The sequence below is a fragment of the Bubalus kerabau genome, chromosome 3 (assembly GCF_029407905.1).
Source record: "Bubalus kerabau isolate K-KA32 ecotype Philippines breed swamp buffalo chromosome 3, PCC_UOA_SB_1v2, whole genome shotgun sequence".
Lineage (NCBI taxonomy): Eukaryota > Metazoa > Chordata > Mammalia > Artiodactyla > Bovidae > Bubalus > Bubalus kerabau.
The window spans coordinates 73484849-73506182 of NC_073626.1; the positions used below are offsets into that span (position 1 = coordinate 73484849).

At 39.7% G+C, this 21334-nt stretch overlaps 2 long non-coding RNA genes across 2 annotated transcripts in view; both read left to right on the forward strand.

Annotated features, from left to right (window-relative positions):
* LOC129646237 (uncharacterized) overlaps positions 1-21334 on the forward strand; it is a 157925-nt gene that overhangs the window by 107210 nt on the left and 29381 nt on the right. The window lies entirely within an intron of this gene.
* LOC129646234 (uncharacterized) lies at positions 9931-21171 on the forward strand. The gene is made up of 2 exons (XR_008711782.1): positions 9931-11542; positions 20811-21171. It is a non-coding gene; the product is annotated as an uncharacterized LOC129646234 (long non-coding RNA).

The following is a 21334-nucleotide window of genomic DNA, read 5'->3' on the forward strand; positions in this document are numbered from 1 at the left end:
CATGTGACATCTTATTTTATTAAGCAAAGAAATTGGAATGGAAATCAAGAGCATGAAACATTCTTTGCTAAAATAAATCAGCAATAATTCCCTATAGGGCTGGAGGAGAGGAAAGTCTGGCCTTATAAGCCTGCCCTTCTGACGTCTGACAATCAAATTAAAGCCAGGTGTAAGCTGTATCACCAGAGTCTGTCCCTTCTAATCACTTCCTGGTTTTTGTAGCTACTATATGGGATTCTGATAAGTAGCACATGCTTTCTCGGTAGGGACTTCTGAAAATACTCCACAGAAATCATGAAACCATGTAAAAAGGGGAAAAATCCCCACTTTTTGGTTTGAGTTTATAGTGTGGAGTGCTAAGAGCTTGTTGCTCATGGAATGGATGATTTTTCATCCTGTCGGCTCTGACACAGCTGATTGTTGTTTGTGTCTGATGGCCTTCCAGGCCATAGTTCTCCGAGAGGGTCAGATTGAAACACATTAGTACTAACTAGAATTCAATGCCCTTGACAGGAAGTCACAGTTGAACCTGACTTAGGATTGTGGCCCAGGGTCCTCTCTGTTTCCACTCCCAGGTCAAAGGCTTATTACCCTTTAAGCCTAAACTTTTACAAGTAATTAACAGTTGAATCTTCTCTGAGCTCAATTCTCTTATCCATTTTCTAACCAAATTCCCATTGAAAACAACAACTAGGCTTATTGATTTAATTTAGACTAATTTAATTTTAATCGATGATAGCAGTTGCCTTCATTGGAAGTTTAAATTAAGAAAGTCCCAATGAAGTAAACTAATGGATTTTGGTATTTCATAAATACTTATCTTGAAAATGTTATGTCTAGCTGTGCCTTTAAAAGAAGTAGAGTTCTTTAACTTTTGAAAAGCATAAGAATCAAGTAAAGAAATGATTTGTCAGAAATAATTGAACACTCATAGGGTTGAAAGCTCTGTCTAAAATCCTGTTCTCCACATTGAGAAGTGATTGGTTTAAGATATGGGAGAATGGCATTGAAACATGTAAAATATCATGTATGAAATGAGTTGCCAGTCCAGGTTCGATGCACGATACTGGATGCTTGGGGCTAGTGCACTGGGACGACCCAGAGGGATGGTATGGGGAGGGAGGAGGGAGGAGGGTTCAGGATGGGGAACACATGTATACCTGTAGCGGATTCATTTTGATATTTGGCAAAACTAATACAATTATGTAAAGTTTAAAAATAAAATAAAATTTAAAAAAGAAAGAAAGAAAAAAAAAAAGACTAATTTCCCATAAGCCACTGTGTTGAACACTCATTCACCTTGAAAGCCAAGTCAGAGTGAGGGGAACTTTGTCAAGGGAGCAGAATCCTGACAGCACAAATTTCATTCTTTTCTAATTACTTTAAAAAAAAAAGCCACCCCCCGCCCCTCAGCATGTAGGGAGAAATCTAGGCCTTGTTGCTATTTTAAGAAAAAAATGATTAGTCTTTTTCTTGCTATGAAAACTTTAGCTCATGAATCTTCCAGTGATTTTTAGGACTTAGGAATAATTTGAAGACTGGACTTTGTATGTCGAAGCCTTAAATGCTGTGGTCAGAAGTGCCCAACATTAAGTTATGTTTTAAATTCTGTTTGGTTCCCTCCACTTCCATTCTGAGTTCTAATGTCTTTTCATCTTGGCCGGAAGCTGCAGCTATTTTTCTCTGTGTTTGACCTAGCCATTTATTCCACTTTCTTTTGGCAGAAGAATAGAAAACAACATTTGCAGCATCCCTAAATTAATTATACTTTTCTCAAGCTAAAGAACTGTGACAGAACCACAAAACAGCAACTGAAAACTAATTCCTTAAAAGAATATGAAAAAAGGAAGTTGTATAAGATAGGGTAATTAATCTTGCAATAAAAATAATTGTTTACAGTTAAAATTAATGTAACATGCATTCCTCAGCAGATAATAAATTATGGACTTTCTCATTAGCATTTGAATTGATTTCCTCTAATTTCTGAGGAGCCCATGAGCATGTGACTAGATTAAGTTTAATTGGACTACAGCTGGTGCTGATTGTATGCACATGGGGTGGGCACTTTGCTGACTGATTGGCTGTCTCTGCATTTTGTTTCCATTATCTTTCTCTTTCTCCACTGTTTTTTTTCCTCCAGGTAGAAAGACTGAAAATACTAGGGTCTTGATATGGAATTAAACTAGAGAAAGGATGGTAGCTTTGGATAATGTTAGGCAATGAGTTCCCACCAAGAATGATTATGATATAATATATGATTATCATATACTTGTTATTAACCATCTTCTCATCATTACATAATTATTATTTTGTCAACAGCTATTTACTGAGCATTTTCCATGTACTGGTATTGCACTCAGTACTTCATGTGTCATTTAATCTTTACAACAGTAGATGTTATTATTCTTCCCATTTTAGGAATGAGTAAATTAAAGTTCAGAGGGGTAAATAATTTGTCCAAAGTGGCACAGATAAATATGTTAGAATTGAGATTGGAAAGGTTTTTTGTTTTTTTTGAATTCTAGGGATCATGCTGTTAACCATTTTACTATTCTGGTTATTTGACATTTCAAGCAGTGTAATTACCCTGACAGTGGGGAATGAAAAATAAGTAGTCTGTGTTCCTAACTAAGCATCTGGGTGATCAGCAGAGCATCTACAGAAAGACGAAATAGCTAAGAAGGGGTTAACTTGGAGCTGATGAAGGACTATATGGTCACCATGAAGATAGGCAAGGTTTCTCAGAGGCCCATAATTAGGAAAAAAACATGAGTCCAATTAATATTGGGATTCCTAAGAAGTGGGAAGCAACCAGTATTTCACAAAAATTGAGGGGATGAATTGGTAAAATTTAGGCCCAGTTCTACTAGGTTGTATCTGATTAGAGCTGAGAAAATTAAGAGGAAAAGAGTAATGGTTCTACAATGGATGTTTTCTTTTAGAATAAATTTCTCACTTACATGAAGTAGAAGAACTATTTAGAGCAATTTGAAAAATAAGCTCCTCCAGATTTTGGTGGTGTGATGCTTTGGTGTCTTTCTCTCTTGAGAGAGAACTTGGGTCCCATCCCAATAGGAATAGCTCAAACCTATTGCCTTATTGATTGGAGAAGGAAATGGCAACCCACTCCAGTGTTCTTGCCTAGAGAATCCCAGGGAAGGGGGAGCCTGGTGGGCTGCCGTCTATGGGGTCGCACAGAGTCGGACACGACTGAAGCGACTTAGCAGCAGCAGCAGCATTGCCTTATTGATATATGGATGTATACATAAAGGACAAGTTTGGGAGTAGGGGTTCTCTCAGCAGAAGATAAAATAATTTTAGGTGAATTTAGTGCCTTTTTCTTCAGATTGCCATTAGCACCCACACTTACCCAGCGCCCTCGTTTTACTCTGCCTTACCGCACAGTCAGCTGTTGACATGATGGTTTCCCAAACACTGGGCACTCCTGTGCAGATGGGGCCTCTAGGTGTGACAAATAAATACACCAAAGTGCAGGTATTAGCTACAAATCTACATAAAAATTTCCTAATTCTAAATATAGCTAGATCTTGAAAACTTTTTCTTTCTCTCTTGTTTGCCAAATATCTCTTACCACACAATATTGTATTCAGTAGGTTATTAATGAATTCAAATGTTATATGTAATTATATGGAGAAAGAGGATTTGATCATGGTACCCAATATCAGTGTGAACAAAAAAAGAAGACGTTAGAAAACATATTATACTTCTGAATATATAACTTTGATCAAGGTAGAGACTTGCCAGAGTATTAAACAGGGGACCCATATTTTTAAAATATACACACACAATTTAGGTTTCTCCTCCCTGCTTAAATATTAATCATGGGAAAGAAATAAAAATTAGACACTTGGCTGATGTGCCTATGTTTTAGTTGAGCTGACATGTCCAATATAAATGCCAACCAGTCTGCTTGGAGCCTACTTGGATCCTTTGACTTTTGGCATTTTTCACTAAGTTCCTAGATGGCTCCTCTCTTTTTCACTCTCCTCTTGTTTGGAGCTGTTAAAAATCTGTAATCCCTAGTCTTTGTTCCAGTTTTATCAGAAGTTGAAATACAGCCCCCACTTAAATTTTCCCAATAAACAAAGTGCCATGTTGTCGCAGCCTAGCCTTTCACCTCGTTACGGTGGTAGCGGAGTGTGATGTCACAGTTGACCCAGTACCAGCCTGCCCATAAATGATACAGCCTGTTCCCCCTTTGCTTCCTGGCTCAAGCACCGGGAAGGAGCTTAGTATGAAATTCATGCCGTGTTGACAGATTTAAAAGTTGCTACAAACTCTAACAGACAGCAACTGCAGTTTGTAGACACACACAACATGCACCGTTCTCTTGTATTCCGAAGTGATGACATTCTTCGTTTAAAGAGTTACGTTTATATAGCTCATTACTGTGGCCTGTCTATGAAATGAGGGTGGTGGAGAGAAGGGGAAAGAAGGCTGAAGACATTTACCAGAAGAATTTTCCAAATGTTAATGAGCAGCTTAAAGGGCTGCACACGTGTTGCAATGTAATTGGGTTTGGTGCCTTGTGGGGACTCTCAAGCTTTTCCACGCTTGCCCATTGTACTTTGAGAGGTGGAATGCGCCCCTTAGATTTCTAACACTTTGGCTCGGAAGATCCACATGGTGCTAAATTGTAAATCTGCAGACAGCCAACAAACAGGGCCAAGCTCCAGTGACTCTGGTTTGGTTTGGGCTTTTCAAGCAATTAAATGAATGGCAGTCTCTAAATGTCCCCGGGGAGGTACAACGTGCTATGAGGAGAATTTACTGGAAAGGGGCAAGGACGGGTTCCTTCCCTGTTATGGGGACTTTTCCTGGAAAAAAAGAATAAGCAATTATATCCAAACGTGTCCTGAGAATCTTGCCAACCTGCTCCTATTTCTTAGTGCCCATCACCTTCATAGTCTGAGTTCTCCATTGGGAAGGCCTTGGATTTTTTCCATGTGAAGCAATTGCAGCTCATATTGAGCTTATATTGCAGTTAAATATGTGTACATTTTGAATGGTTTCCTTTGGGTACCAAAGGGGAAAGGGGTGGTGGGGGTTGCAAATTAGGGGTATAGGTTTAAGAGATACAAACAACTGTGTGTAGAATAGATAAGCAATAAGGATATATTATATAGCACAGGGAATTATAGCCATTATCTTGTAATAACATTTAATGGAGTATAATCTGTAAAAATACTGAATCACAATGCTTCATACCCGAGATTAACATAATACTGTAAATAAACTATACTTCAACAACAACAACAAAAAATAAAAGATTTCCCTTTGGTCATTTTGCAGACTCTTATACAGCAGCTATGTCCATCTATCAGAGAAGGAGCAAGATGCTCCTCGATCTTGATCCAAGAAGACAGGTTGTCCCCATTGTAGGTTGTCTCCAGATTCCTGGCACAGGGGCAGGGTGTGGGGATAACCACACTGGGGAGTGGTGAGCTGCTGGGTGGGATTCACAGATGCCAGGGCTTCTGCCCTCTCTGAAATAATGCATGGGGGCCATGGAGAGCTTCCGGTTGCATGTTGCCAGTCTGGGTGATGGAGAAGGCAATGGCACCCCACTCCAGTACTCTTGCCTGGAAACTCCCATGGACGGAGGAGCCTGGCAGGCTTCAGCCCATGGAGTCGCTCAGAGTTGGGCATGACTGAGTGACTTCACTTTCACTTTTCACTTTCGTGCATTGAAGAAGGAAATGGCAACCCAGTCCAGTGTTCTTGCCTGGAGAATCCCAGGGATGGGGGAGCCTGGTGGGCTGCCGTCTATGGGGTCGCACAGAGTGGGACATGACTGAAGCGACTTAGCAGCAGCAGCAGCAGTCTGGGTGAACTTAGTTTTGACTTTTGTTATAATTCAGGAGAGAGTTTTATTGAACAGTGGAAAGTCCTTGATTTAGGGGACCATAAATTACTCCTGCAGAAGTAGGGTGCTATTGACTAGCGCAGTGATTCTGTAAAGTGGTCTGAAGCTTCTTAAGGCAAGAGTCATAGGTTTTCTGAAGTTGCATTGGCTTAGGTGTAAGTTTGGCCATGATGATGGCCTAGTGAAATGAGTCCCTTCTGCCTCAGTTATTTCTTTGAAGGCATATGCTTGTAATTCTTATTATTGTGAGGGTGCTAGTCACTGGCTTAGCATGCCAGCTGGACTGGGTTGACTCTTCATTAACCTTTTAATTTTCTGCCTGGGTTCCTATTTTGGCGATCAGTTGTATTGCAAAATACTCTCTTTTTGGTTTGATCTTAATTGTTTCATGGCGATTGAACATGAAGAGCAATATGAAATTAAGTGGATAGTATTTAGATATGAGTATTTTCAGCCTTTGTATTTGGATTTAAACTCAGTAACAACAGAAATAAAAAAGGAGGTTGTTCTGAGGTAACTCCCCATTTGCACGATTAGGTAAAGCTCAGAGGAACAATCTGAATGTTAGATGAGTCTCCAAATTCAGAAGAATCTTTAAACTACTAATGTCAACCATGAGGCATCAAAGATCATTAACCACCCTTCTCCTTTTCCCCTCAGTGTGACCAACAGTGTATGTCTCAGGTATCAGGAAGCCATAAATATGTTTGTCACATCCTCTGGTCCTATGTAGGGAGTTAAGGTAGACACAAAGCAACAAAATTCTGTAAAGCAATTATCCTTCAGTTAAAAAATAAATAAATTAAAAAAAAAACTAATAATTGGAGGTGGCTTGAAAGTGCAGTGGTATAACATACTCTGGGAATTTGGTAGGATAGCTCACTTTTTCCCATAATTGTCCCAGAAAAATCATCCTAAAGCCTCTGTTAGATGCTTTCACACAGGAGAGAGGTTAAATCATCTCATTTAATCTTTTCAACATCCTGGAAATGTAGGTATTATTATTTTAATTTACCTAATTAGGAAAGTACGAGTCCCAGAGATTAATTAACTTATTCAAGATCCCGTAGAGGGAATAATGTTGTTAGAATTTGAATCCAGGTCAAACTATGTCAGATTGGGGCACTGTTTTATAAGTAAGTAACGTAGCTCAGTCATGTCCAACTCTTTGCAACCCCATGGACAGTAGCCTACCAGGCTCCTTTGTCCATAGGATTTTCCAGGCAAGAGTACTGGAGTGGGTTGCCATTTTTTTTTCCAAGGGGATGGTGAAAGACCAAGTGTCAGGAGACAGTTCAGTTCAGGTGCTCAGTTGTGTGCGACTCTTTGCAACCCCATGGACAGCAGCATGCCAGGCTTCCCTGTCCATCGCCAATTCCCAGAGCTTACTCAAACTCATGCTCATCGAGTCAGTGATGCTGTCCAACCATTTCATCCTCTGTCATCCCCTTCTCCTGCCTTCAATCTTTCCCAGCATCAGGGTCTTTCCAATGAGTCAGTTCTTCGCATCAGGTGGCCAAAGGATTGGAGTTTCAGCTTCAGCATCAGTCCTTCCAATGATTATTCAGGACTGATTTCCATTAGGATGGACTGGTTGGATCTCCTTGCAGTCCAAGGGACTCTCAAGAGTCTTCTCCAACACCACAGTTCAAAAGCATCAATTCTTCGACTCTCAGCTTTCTTTATAGTCCAACTGTCACATCCATATATGTCTACTGGAAAAACCATAGCCTTGACTAGACGGACCTTTGTTGGCAAAGTAATGTCTCTGCTTTTTAATATGCTATCTAGGTTGGTCATAGCTTTTCTTCCAAGGAGTAAGTATCTTTTAATTTCATGGCTGCAGTCACCATCTGCAGTGATTTTGGAGCCCCCCCCCAAATAAAGTCTGTCACTGTTTCCATTGTTTCCCCATCTATTTGCCATGAAGTGATGGAACTGGATGCCATGATCTTAGTTTTCTGAATGCTGAGTTTTAAGCCAACTTTTTCACTCTCCTCTTTCACTTTCATCAAGCAGATTTTTAGTTCTTCACTTTCTGCCATTAGTGTCATCTGCATATCTGAGGTGATTGATATTTCTCCTGGGCAATTTTGACTCCAGCTTGTGCTTCATCCAGCCCAGCATTTTGCATGATGTACTCTGCATATAAGTTGAATAAGCATGGTGACAATATACAGCCTTGATGTACTCCTTTCCTGATTTGGAACCAGTCTGTTGTTCCATGTCCAGTTCTAACTGTTGCTTCTTGACCTGAATACAGATTTCTCAGGAGGCAGGTCAGGTGGTCTGTCTGGTATTCCCATCTCTTGAAGAATTTTCCATAGTTTGTTGTGATTCACACAGTTAAAGGCTTTGGTGTAGTCAATAAAGCAAAAGTATATGTTTTTCTGGAACTCTCTTGCTTTTTCGATGATCCAACGGATGTTGGTGATTTGATCTCTGGTTCCTCTACCTTCTCTAAATCCAGCTTGAACATCTGGAAGTTCAGTTTCAGGAGACAGAAACAACAACAAAACCAAGCTCTAGGAATTTAAAGGTTAATGTGAAGCTCTACTGGTCTGTTTTGAAGTTCTGTGTGGTTTGGGGTAGTAATCAGGAAGTATAAGCCTTGGAAAGGCTGGGATTCTATTTTGGAGGACTTGGAATTGCTGGCTCCAGTCAAGGGAGCCCTCCAGTGACTGTCAGACTGTCTGTCAGGTTCACTATGGGAGTTCCCAGCACTTAGTACTGGGTTAGCTAAAAAGTTTGTTTGGATTTTTCCGTATGAACTTTTTGGTCAACCTAATACTACACCGGTGGCTCAGAGGTTAAAGCGTCTGCCTACAGTGCGGGGGACCTGGGTTCAATCCCTGGGTCGGGAAGATCCTCTGGAGAAGGAAGTGGCAACCCACTCCAGTACCCTTGCTGGAAAATCCCATGGACGGAGGAGTGCGGTAGACTATAGTCCATGGGGTCGCAAAGAGTCGGACAGGACTGAGCAACTTCACTTCACTTCAATACTACACTGAAGAGTTATAGGCACTCAATAGCTAAGAAAGGAAGGGATGGAATAAGGGAAGAAGTGGGGGTAGAGGGGAAAAAGGAGGTAAGAAGGAAGAGAGGAAAAAAGGGGTTATTAAATTTTGTTCCCCTGGGGAGTGATATGCTAAGTGATGTTTGGGACCTCTAATCTTGATGTAGATATTTAGAAAGGCATGTGACTGGTGGAGCCTAAAGGCAAAGTTAAATGATGGAAAGAACATCAAATTTAAACTACACATGTTCAAATTTGGATTTAGAAAAATTTTGACTCATGATCCATATATGGTTGCTGTTGGGCAATTCTTTTTTTTTTTTTTTTTTTTTTGCTGCCTTAAAAATCTATCTAAATTCATGCTTCCTAAAATGTTATATCTGGTTGGAACTCTGTCTCACTTGGGTAAATAATGTGAAGTGACTGGAGATGAAGTGCTTAATTGCTTGTTTAATGTTTCCAATATATACACAGTTGGGACTGTCTTAATGTTACTCAGCCTTAAAATTCACTCTTTCAAACCTTTCTCCTAGTAAATGCCAGGTTATTTTGGTAATCAGGGATGATTATTGTGATGATGACCAATTGTACATGAGTCGTTAGGCTGTCAGGGTTCATGGCTTTATGTGATCAGTCAGAAATTTGAAGAAAATAAATTTGAATTTCACTTTGGACCCTGGGGCCAAAAGAGTGCCTGGTGCTCAATAGATATTTTCCATGTGAATGAATGCATGTAATAGTTGGTCAAATCACCTAAACTTGACCTGGGTGTTAGATGGGAATAGCCATGAGTAGAAATAATTTAATGACTCAATTTTTAACTCAAATAATTTAATGACTCAATAATTTTCTTAAATTAATGTCTCTGTTTTTATTCCTATTCCTGCCTCCTAAATCTAAATCCTTATCATTTTATAATTAATATTCTGCAGTAGTTTAATAGCTGGTTTTCCTTTCTCCCACCATTTTTCTTCCAGTCCCCTGAAACCCCCAAAAGTTCATGTCCAGATACAATAATAATATAATAAACTCCTCAAAAATTTTATCATTTGTTTTTTTTATTAGTTTATTCATTCTAAAATTCCTTTTGCATGCCTCCCTGTGTAAAGTAATTATCCAGGTGTAATGGGAGGTGGACACACAGTAAGGGAAGAATATACAATATTATAGCAGATAGTGTTTTGCCCACCCCTGGATTCTATAAGCAACTTTTATATTAAAAAAACCAATCTTTCCATTTTTGAACCTGGAAGGTCGGGAGGTGGGGTAGCAATAGCCTGCTCATACCTGGTGAAACTTCTCATTCCTCAGGCCTCTCATTGCATCTCCCTGTCTTATTTTCTCTCCCTTCCTTTTATAGTGGAACATTTGTCTGCCTTTCAGTAATAGAGTCTTCAACAGCTCCACAGGTGAATCATGTTTTGCTCATGTACCATGCTCATTTCTACCTTTCCGCTCTTATGGAACTGTTGCCTTCTTCCCTCCTTGAACATTTCTCCCACTTGCTCTTTAACATCCAGCTTAATTTCAATTTTCTCCACTGAACTGTCTTATGCCGCAGCTTCTGCTTACACATTCTTTCCTGAATCAAAGGATTTAAATTCTTAGTTAAATCTATTATGTACTTATTTCCCATTTAAGTCTCTCCACTCTTCCTATGGATGATGAGTCTTTGTATCAGTGATTCTATTTTTGTTTTTGTGGATGCCCTATATCCCTGGCCCAGCACTCCATTTCATCTAACAATCGCTAACCCATAGGAGAGTGTTTCTTCATCAGGTGGGGGTACAGTTGTGAGCATGTTGAACCTGAGACTATCTGTTATTAATTAATTGATATTTTTATAGTACTTAATAGTAAAATACAAAGAATGAAAAGACAGCTAAAATTGTTTTATATTCTCAAGAGATCAAAATGAAGATTTATCTTACACAGCTGCTTTTGTTACAGGAAATGGTTTCTTTTGACTCATGCTGCCCAAATGATTTCATTATTGTTGCTATTGTTAATTTCATCAATTTTAAAAAGAGAAATTTGAATTGTCGTTGGCTTTCATAAATCCATTATTTTATGACCTGCTGAGAAGAATTTTGTTGCAGAATTTAAAGGGAGCTGAACTGGCATTATGAAATCAGAAAAAATCTGGATCTTTTAAAGCCAGCTGTACTTTCTTGACCAGGGGTCTGGATTAACAACAAATCAAAGGAAAGCCTATGGGACCAAATGTTGGTTCACTGAGCAAGTCCTCATCAAAGAATGGTGTGTGCATGTGTGGAGGTCATGCAGCAGGCTGTCGCATGTTGTCACTCTATCCTTCATGAACTTTGGGGGTCCTACGTAGCATCTTCAGGAAAGCAAAGAGAAACTTTTCTAGAATGCTTCACCTTCCAGTGAGAATGAATGATTTTCTGTTGTTTTATCCCACGTGTGGTCATTATGGAAACATTTCCAGCCAAGCCCTGGCTGGATCTTGCCTCACAGTTTGAAGCTGTGATACTTGCATCTGTATTCTGCAACAGCTTGTAAAGTTGTTTCTTGACCAAATCAGAGTTTTCTATTGGGATTATGTTATTTCAGATAATAAATATGCAAGACACAGAGTATCACCTACAAATTGGCACAGACAGGATTTTGAAAATGTGAGTATTTCTCCCCTTTAAAAATATTGATAAGTGTGTTAACTTTAGTCATCATTAAACTTTTTTTAGTGATGTAAAGGATTGTGTGTTAGTTAGTCGTGTCTGACTCTGTGCGACCCTATGGGCTATAGCCAGCCAGCCTCCTCTGTCCATGGGATTCTCCAGGCAAGAATACTGGATGAGGTAGCAATTCTCTTCCCCAGGGGATCTTCTCAACTCAGGGTTAAGGACTATAGTTGTGAAATAAATAGCCTAAACAATATTTTCAACAATTCTAATTTGGTTTCCAAGTATACATTTTGTTGTTGACAAAATGAGAAATCCATCTTAAATCTCAGAAACTATATAACATACTAAAATTTTATGCCATCAAAGCCAAGAACACAAAAGAAAAGACTAATAATTTGACTACATTAAAAACAAAATCATAGTACAACAAAAGCACACCCTACAGTCAAAGGTAAAGATAAAGACAAACGTGGAAAAGACTTATACAGCATATGACAAGGGGATTCCATCTCTAATATACAAAGAGCTCCTACAAATTAATAAAAGTGTGACCATGATAATAGAATAATACAAATAGCAAAAAAATATGTAAAAGAATACTAAAGCCCATGAATAATCAAAAAACTACAACTTAAAACAGCAATAGACATCTTCTTCTATGAAATGAATGAATATTGAAAGAACTTATTGCTGATAGGAAAATCGGGAAGCATATGCTTTTATAAACTTTTGATAGTGATAAAAATTCATCTAACATATTCTGTTGGCAGCTCAACATAATGTCAGAATGAAAGCTCTGTAAACTCCTTGGTTCAGGAATTCCACTTCTTCAAGTGTGTTTGAAGGGAATCACTGGATAAACACATGAAATTGTACAGATGAGGGTATCCATCACAGCATTGTTTATAACAGAAACTGAAATCAATCTAAATGATGGCCAATAGTGGTTGATTTAATAACTAATGGTTTGACCACAGATAACCTACAGGCATTAGAAATGATGATGTAAATACGTATTTATTTAACATGGAAAAATATATCCCATGTATTGTTAAATGGAAAAAAATGACAGGCTAGATAACTGTATTTATGCCCCCACTTTTAAAAAATAATAAAAAATCTTTGTTTTGACATATGTAGATAAGGTACAGATAGAGAAAATTTTAAAGGATGTAAACAAAAGATGGCAGTCATTAATCTTTGATCATTAGTTACTAATTTTGATAAAAGTAATGAATCTCTTTATTTTGGGGACAATACCAAAATGTAGTTCTGTCCATAATTACAGATATTAATACAGTCATCTTTTAAAGGTAATATTCTTATATCTGCTTCTCAAGGTCACTCCAAGGATATAGTCACAGCCAGGCTGCTGGTGGATGCAGACATCTATGCAGTAAAATGCATGGTTAATCAGTGAGGCAAGCATAGGTTTAGATGTAGGGCTTCTAGGTGAGTGTTATTTTGAATTTTTGAACAACAGTAATGTCTGAGAAGGTGAATACAAGTCACCAAAAACAAGGCAAGGAATGAGGAGTGTGTATGAAACAGAAGAGAGCCTGTCTCCCCCAAAGTATGGTCTATGCACTCCTGGAGGCGTTTAACACATCCCATAGTGTCTTACCGGAGAAGTCGATGGCACCCCACTCCACTACTCTTGCCTGGCAAATCCCATAGACAGAGGAGCCTGGTAGGCTGCAGTCCATGGGGTCGCTAAGAGTCAGACACTGAGCAACTTCACTTTCACTTTTCACTTTCATGCATTGGAGAAGGAAATGGCAACCCACTCCAGTGTTATTGCCTGGAGAATCCTAGGGGTGGGGGAGCCTGGTGGTCTGCCGTCTATGGGGTCACACAGAGTCGGACACGACTGAAGTGACTTAGCAGCAGCAGCAGCAGCATAGTGTCTTACAGTCATTTCCCATCAACTGGCAAACTGCTTCCGACGGGAAATAGAACCTATTCCTCACATGGTTCATTGAGCATGTCCTATGTGCCAGGCATGGAATTAGACACCAGGAATACAAAGATCAACACAGACAAACCTGTCCTCCAGGAGCACAGGGCGGGGGGTGGCAGGCAGATTAAAGAGGCAAGTGCTCTGTGAGGGTTGAGGCTTGAGCGTAGTCTGTCCTAACCTGTTTTGTAGGGATCGGGGGAACCTTCCTGGAGTGTATAGCCGAAGGAATATAGCTGGAGATGCAGGAGGAGATTTGTGGAAGAGTGTGTTCTAGGCACTCTTTTTGAGCAGAGGCCTTGAGATGAGAGTGCATCGGTGGGTGGCAGCTTCCAGAGTGTAAAGGAGAGCAGAGAGCCAGGCGAGTGGGTAAGCTGGGATATGAGGTTTTCAGTCCTGGCTAAACAGGAGCATCAGTGGGAGATTAAATAAATAAATGACAAGCAAGCAAATTCAAAACAAAGGCCCCAGCCCAGTCTGATTTAATTGGCCTCTGTGTGGTGGGGAGTGGTCTTTGAACCTGGCCTCCCACCCCTCACCAGGGGACACCGTCTCTGCTAGCTGCTTGTCTATTCCCCCAAACTCCAGCTCTCCTTTTGTCTAACAGGCCCCTGGGTGATTGTCGCGTGCAGCTAGGATCAGAAACGAGGCAAGAGTGTGAAGTCTGGTAACCGAGGCTAAGAAGTTTGAATTTGCCTTAAGGGCAAGAAAGTGCCTTTTGAATAAATGTATATACCGCCAGCCACCATTAATAATAACATTTAAACCAACTTTAGCGCTCAGATTTTTATGGTAAACACCTGGGTGTATAAATGTTTTGCATGAAGGGCTGGGGTATGAGAAAGAACAAAAATAGATATGCTATAGAATGGGTTATAAATCTAAACTTCAGGACACTCAGAAGATACATTTCTGAATAGGTGCATGTAAATGGAAAAAGTGTAAAGCAAATCATAAAGCCACCTGGGGAAGCTGCTATTAACAAATCAGTGAAGTAAAACCCACTGAAATGTTAACAATAACTTCTAATTTATTTGTTCTGCATTATTTGGATTTCCATATACAGTATGAGTAAAAAAGATGGTACACCCATGGAACATTCGCATGTTTACATAATAACAAAATACGTTTTATTTCATCAGACGGGAACATGTCAAGGCATTTGGGAATAAACATGTATTCAATTCTAGACTTAAGGTTGAAGTTTCTTAAGGATATGACTTTAAGAATATAACATTTGAGACATTTCATCAGAATAATAACAATAAACCTCATCAGATAAATGAGAATAACACACCCACCTGGCAAGTTTGTAGTAACAGGTTATAGATGGTAAAGCAAGTATGGCATCTAGCATAATGTCTGGCACATACTAGGCGCTCAATAAATAGTAAATTATTAACTTGTTTTCAAAAAGAATTGTAGATGCCTTATGAATGCTTCTTAGAATTTGAATTCCTCCAACCTTTCCTAGATTCTGTTCCCAAAGCAGATATTAGGGGCAAAAATGGTTGATTGTTGCTAGATGTTTCTTACTCAATAATGCCTTGGTATCTAACCAGAAACCCAAAGAATAATTCAGTGTTACCCATTCAAGCTCCGAAACTCAGTAAACCTGATATATAATTCCAAGCAGTTAATTGGGAATGCGTTTTATAGCTCACGCCTGGGAAGTGACAGAATTCCCATGCTGTGGGTCAGAAGAAGCTAGGGAGTGTTTTTGAAACTATTCTATGGTTAGAGCAAATGACTAGCGACACCTGCTTTGAAAATTTTCCAAGCCAAAATGATTTCTGCTGTATGTCATGGAACCCTGGGGGCTGAACAGAGCGTTTTTCATGTACTGGAACTAACCCCAGGCTGCCCAAGGAGGACAGTGCAGGCTGTCTTACTGCAGGGTCCCTGCTGCTGCCCCCTCCTCTGTGTGGTGGAGTGGTTCCTCTAGCTTCCCATATAGATGCTTGCCTGTGCCACTTCCATCCTTTATCTCTCTAATTAAACAATAGTTCTGGGGTCCCCTTAGGAGGATAATTTCAAACTTTACACAATCCAGCTTAATACCGGCCAATAGTTCTCCATCGCCTTTTAGAGTAAACTCTTGATCTTTTTGTATGGTGAGCAGACATCCTATTTAGCCTGTGACAGTCCTGTACCTATTGTTCCTGTGCCTATGTGATTAATAAAGCACCCTTTTTCACTCTCAGGCATACTCTGATCTGGACACATAATGTGTAATCCTCCAAGCTCTCTTGGAGTCCAGGCTTTGCCCCTTGTGACCTGACATCTGCCAGCCTCCGCAGCTCATTGCCCATGTTGGCTTTGCTCACTCGGGGCCAGCCATTCTGCCCTTCTCTTCATCCTTTGAAGACATCGGACCTGTTACTGCCCCACAGACATTTGTTCTTCACCAGTGGCTCAGCCCCCAGATCTTTGCATGGTTTGTTACTTCATGTCATTCAAGGCTCACAAGTCCTGAAAGTTACCTCATGTACCAATCACCCCATTTCAAGTGGCCCACACCCCCAGCATTGCTATTCACCTAGTTTTATTTCCTTTGTCTTCTATCACAGTCTGAAATCGTTCTCTATTTATGTGTTTACTGCCTACCTCCTTCCTCTAAAGTATAAGTTCCATGAGGACAGGACTCTTCTCTGCCATGTTTGCTGTTAATCCCAAACTCCTAGAACAGAGCCTGGTTGGCAAACATGCTGGATCGGGGGATGAAAGCACAGCTCCAGTTTGTCAGGAAGTGAGTGGAAGAGAAGTGGTGAAAATGGGGATTGTTTAGACATACTGAGCATTCATTTTTTAAAAAATGATGGCCTTATTGAGAGTTAATTTACACACCACACAACTCACACATTTAAAGTGTATAGTGGCTTTTGGTATATTTATAGACTTGTGCTTCCATTGCCACTATCAACTTTAGAACATTTTCATTACCCCAGAGTGTTACCCCACATCCCTTAGCCGTCACTCCAAGTCATCAATATACACCCAGCCCTAGACAACCACCAGTCTACTTTCTTTATTTTTTGGCAGCTCTGGGTCTTTGTTGTAGCATGCAGACTCCCTAGTTGCGGTGCACAGGCTTTTTTTTTTTTTTTTTTAATTTATTTTAATTGGAGGCTAATTACTTCACAATATTGTAGTGGTTTTTGCCATACATTGACATGAATCACCCATGGGTGTACATGTGTTCCCCATCCTGGACCCAGGTGGGTCCACTTCTTTGTCAAGAAGTGAGCGGAAGAGAAATGGCTCCCTCCCCATTCCATCCCTCCCCATCCAGGGTCATCCCAGGGTGCACAGGCTTAATTGCCCATCTGCATGTGAGATCTTCATCCATGTGTCATTTACTTTTACAGATTTAGAAATTCTATCCCTAGGTCATGTTAGACCACCAGAAGGCTGCACACTGGGATGGTGGTAGTTTATTTCAGAGGTTTTAAAATCATGGCTGCATATCAGAGTTCCCCCTCGCCCTCACTTTCCAGCTTGCAGCATGTTTAGAAAACCTAAAATATCTGACTCTACTCTAGAGTCTACGGAATGCAGCCTGAGCTGAGAAGCATTGGTATAGTTAATTACCTTCATTGGGTTGTTATATAATGTTATGCCTTTGACTTTAATACGGCAAATAAAAGTCATATGAAACTTGCTGCTGCAAGATATTGTCCCCTAACCAGGCTAGTGGGGAATCAGATCCTGCAAACTAGTCATTTCATGTGTATAGGTGCTACCTATAGAATAATGCAAAAGCACAGAGGTAGGAGTGCTGCCATGCTTTGATTTAGCCTCAAGCTTTTCTTTTTTTTTCCTGAAGGTAGGCAGGCTGTTTGACCTCTTAGCACCTCAGTTTCTTTATCTGTAAAACAATCTATCTCTAGGGTTGTAGGAAGCATTATAAGAAATAGTGTATGAAAAGTACACAAAAACTACAAAATGTACAAAAGTATAATTTATCCTTATTGTTGTTAAAAATGTATTAATAGAATCATGGACGTTTATATTTAGAATAGGATGAGAAGAACTAGGGTAGGCTTAAAGACAGAAGAATTGTTCCTGCTTTTGTGGTTCAAGAACTGAGAAATGCCCTCACTTTTATTTCTCTTTCCCTGTTGGTATGGTACAGTTGAACCAGGTGATAACTAAAGACCTTTCAAATGAAAAAAATATGTGAATCAGATATTCTTGGACCCATTATAGTAACTCCTCTGATCTTTGAAATGACTTCCAGTGGTTTGGGCTGACTCTATACCTTGACATTCCTTATAACACAAGTGACTACTTCAATTTAGTTATTACTCAGAGCCAATCATCTTTTGTAGAAATCTACCTTCCAATACTAACCACTTCCCAGTACATTATTATTACAAAAAAATTTTACATGTATAGAAAAGCAGAGAATACAGTTAACTTTGAACAATGTGGGTTTGAAATGCGTAGATCTACTTACATGCGGATTTTTTTCCCAATGATAAATACTGAAGTATTACAGACTCTGCAGTTGATTGAACTGTTGGATATGGAATCGCAGATTTTTGTGTGTTCATCGTTCAGTTGTGTCCAACTCTTTGCTACCCCATGAACTGTAGCCCGCCAGGCTCCTCTGTCCTTGGAATTTTCTGGGCAAGAATGCTGGAGTGGGTTGCCATTTTCTTCTCCAGCAGATATGTAGGGCTGGCTATCAAATTTAGGTGGATTTTCAGCTGCCTGGAGGGTCAGCACCCATAACAATTGAATTGTTCAAGGGTCAACTGTATAATGAACAACCATAAACTCATCCTACATAAAATTTACCATATTCTATCTTTTTTGAGGGCTTCCCTGGTAGCTCAGTGGAGAAGGAAATGGCAATCCACTCCAGTGTTCTTGCCTGGAGAATCCCAGGGACGGGGGAGCCTGGTGGGCTGCCGTCTATGCGGTCACACAGAGTCGGACAGGACTGAAACGACTTAGCAGCAGCAGCAGCTGGTAGCTCAGATAGTAAAGCATTTGCCTGCAATGCAGGAGACCTGGGTTCGATCCCTGGGTTGGGAAGATCCCCTGGAGAAGGAAATGGCAACTCACTCCAATATTCTTGCTTGAATTATTTTTTGAAAAAAAGTTATTCATATTATTTAACTTTATTCCAGAGTGTCTACATAAGATGACATTTTCTTTCATAGCCACAACTGTATTATCATACCTAATGAAAGTAAAAATTCAATCATTTAACATTCAGCTCATATTCAGATTTCCATGATTTTCTCAATATGTCTTGCATAGCTACTTTGTTCAAATCTGAATGAGTTGCAGTGTGTGAATTTATAATGTCTCTTAATCAGGAGCCGCCCCCGCACCCCCCACCATGAAACTGACATGTTGAAGAGACTTGACTAGCTTTTCTGCAGAACATTCTGCTTTCCGGATTTGTCTCCTTGTGGTGTCATTTAACTTTTTCCTCTATCCTTTGCATTTCCTGTGTGCTGGGAATTGGATCTAAAGTTTGTTTAGAGTTAGGTTAAACAATTTTGGCAAGAATGCTTCATGACACCGTGGGTTTTATTTGCATTCCTTCAGGAGACAGCACACCACCAGAGATGTAGAGGGCCCCCACTGATCACTGGAATTTTCATTCATTGGTACTGGCTAATACAGCATGGAGGTCTAACAAAGTCAAAGAAACATTTTATTTGACTGGTTACTAGTAACATAAATGGTGTCAGTTTACGTGAACTATTTATATTCTTTTTATATTCTATTTATTTATTTAAATATTTTAAATATTAAATATTAAATCTATTTAAATATTCTATTTATATTCAAGAGAACAGCACTATTATGATTATATATTTCAATAACTACTGTGCCTGAATCATTTTGTGATAAGTTCTATTTGCTTAGACCAGAAAGCCTTACACATGTAATCTATATAGATTGTTTCTGGGTAACATTGTGATCGCCTCAGTCCCTCCCCTAAACCTAGAGGAACATTGTAAAAATTTTCACTCCTAAACACACACACACACACTCACACACACATACACTCACACTTTGCACTTTGTCCTGGCATTATATGTGCCAGTTATAATAATAAAGATCAACAGAACATTAGAGATACATTAAACAAAACCAAAATTTAATTATTTATAATATCCAAAATTTTCTCTTATGACCTCTTTGCCACAAATAAAGAGAAATAATGTAGGACTTCCCTGGTGGTCCAGTTGCTGAGACGCCATCCTCCCCACACAGGGGCGCGGGTTTGGTCCCTGGTCAGGGACTCAGATCCCACATGCCACAGCTAAGCGTTTGAATGCTGTTACTGAAGATCCTGCACGACTCAACTAAGACCCAGTGCAGTCCAGTAAACAAACAAAAGAATAAATATTTTGAAAAAAGAGGAATAAAGTGAGAGTCTATTTATTTAGGATTTACTGAGAAATTTGTGATAAGGAAAATGAATGCCGGTGGGAAATCTTTGCATCTTTTTGTCCCATCATTATTACTCAATGTAGTTAGAGGAAGCCTCACATCTGTTTTCTAATTGTTTATTGCACTTGGGAGTGCCTCTCCCCTCCATCTACTGCTCTGTGTGTGTGTGCTTAGACTCTTTTCGACCCCATGGTCTATAGCCCACCAGGCTCCTCTGTCCATGAGATTCTCTGGCAAGAATACTGGAGTGGGTAGCCATTCCCTTCTCCAGGGGATCTTCCTGGTCCAGAGATTGAACCTAGGTCTCCTACATTGGCAGGCGGATTCTTTACCATCTAAGCCACTAGGGACACCCCTACTGCACCTTATAATACCTCTAAGAAAAATTCAGATATTTCCCCTGAGCTACCATCTTGGTTTTCTTCTATAGTGATACTGTTAGTCATTTCACTTCTACTGGATTCTTATGTTACCTTTTTATTGTCCTGGGTTATTTTCCCTGATCATCAGAAAGTTGTAGTGTTATCTACTTTTCACATCGTGCAATCCTGATGCTTATATGATTATATTTGCAAGTTCCTTTCCTCCTTTCTTCCACTTGCTGCTCCATCACTTCTCAGTATTTATACCTTTACGTTGTTTGTTATGGAAAAGGTAGAATATATTCTACTATTTGCTCTGTATTTTAATTCTACTTTCTTTAATCTGGGGTCGATATGAATGTTTGGGGCCGGTTTTTCCTTCTGTTTCTTCTCCTGAGGGACTTGTGCATAATTTAAAAACTGGATACTAGAAAGTCAGCTCTGTGCACAGTGAAGAAGAGTTTGAAGAACTCTACTTAAGCCTCTGTGTTTATCTCACTTGTTCTTATGGGCTTCCCAGGTGGTTCAGTGGTAAAGAATCCACCTGCCAATGCAGGAGACCCAGGTTCAATCTCTGGACCAGGATGATCCCCTGGAGAAGAGCATGGCTACCCGCTCCACTATTCTTGCCTGGAGAATCCTACGGACAGAGGAACCTGGCAGGCTGCAGTTCGTGGAATCACAGAGTTGGACATGACTGAGCACACACGCACACACTGCTTTTGTCTCATTTGTTCTTATGGTCCTCTAGATGCATTTTATGACTTTTCAAATTTTGGTATTTCAATAGACTTTTCTTGTTTTTGTTATGTTGTCTTTGTTATCTTCATCTCAAAATGCTTATGAGATGAATAAATTTGCAGTCAGCCCTGCTTGCAGAACTTGTCATTTGTGAAACTGTGTTATTAAGGAATTCTGGATAATTAGTACGGAAGGTAGTCATTTCAAGAAATATAAGACATATTCAGCTCAAGCTACTAAATCATTATGTTTGGGCTTTTATCATGTCACTAAGCCCAAGATTTCCTGTGAAAATCAGCCAAC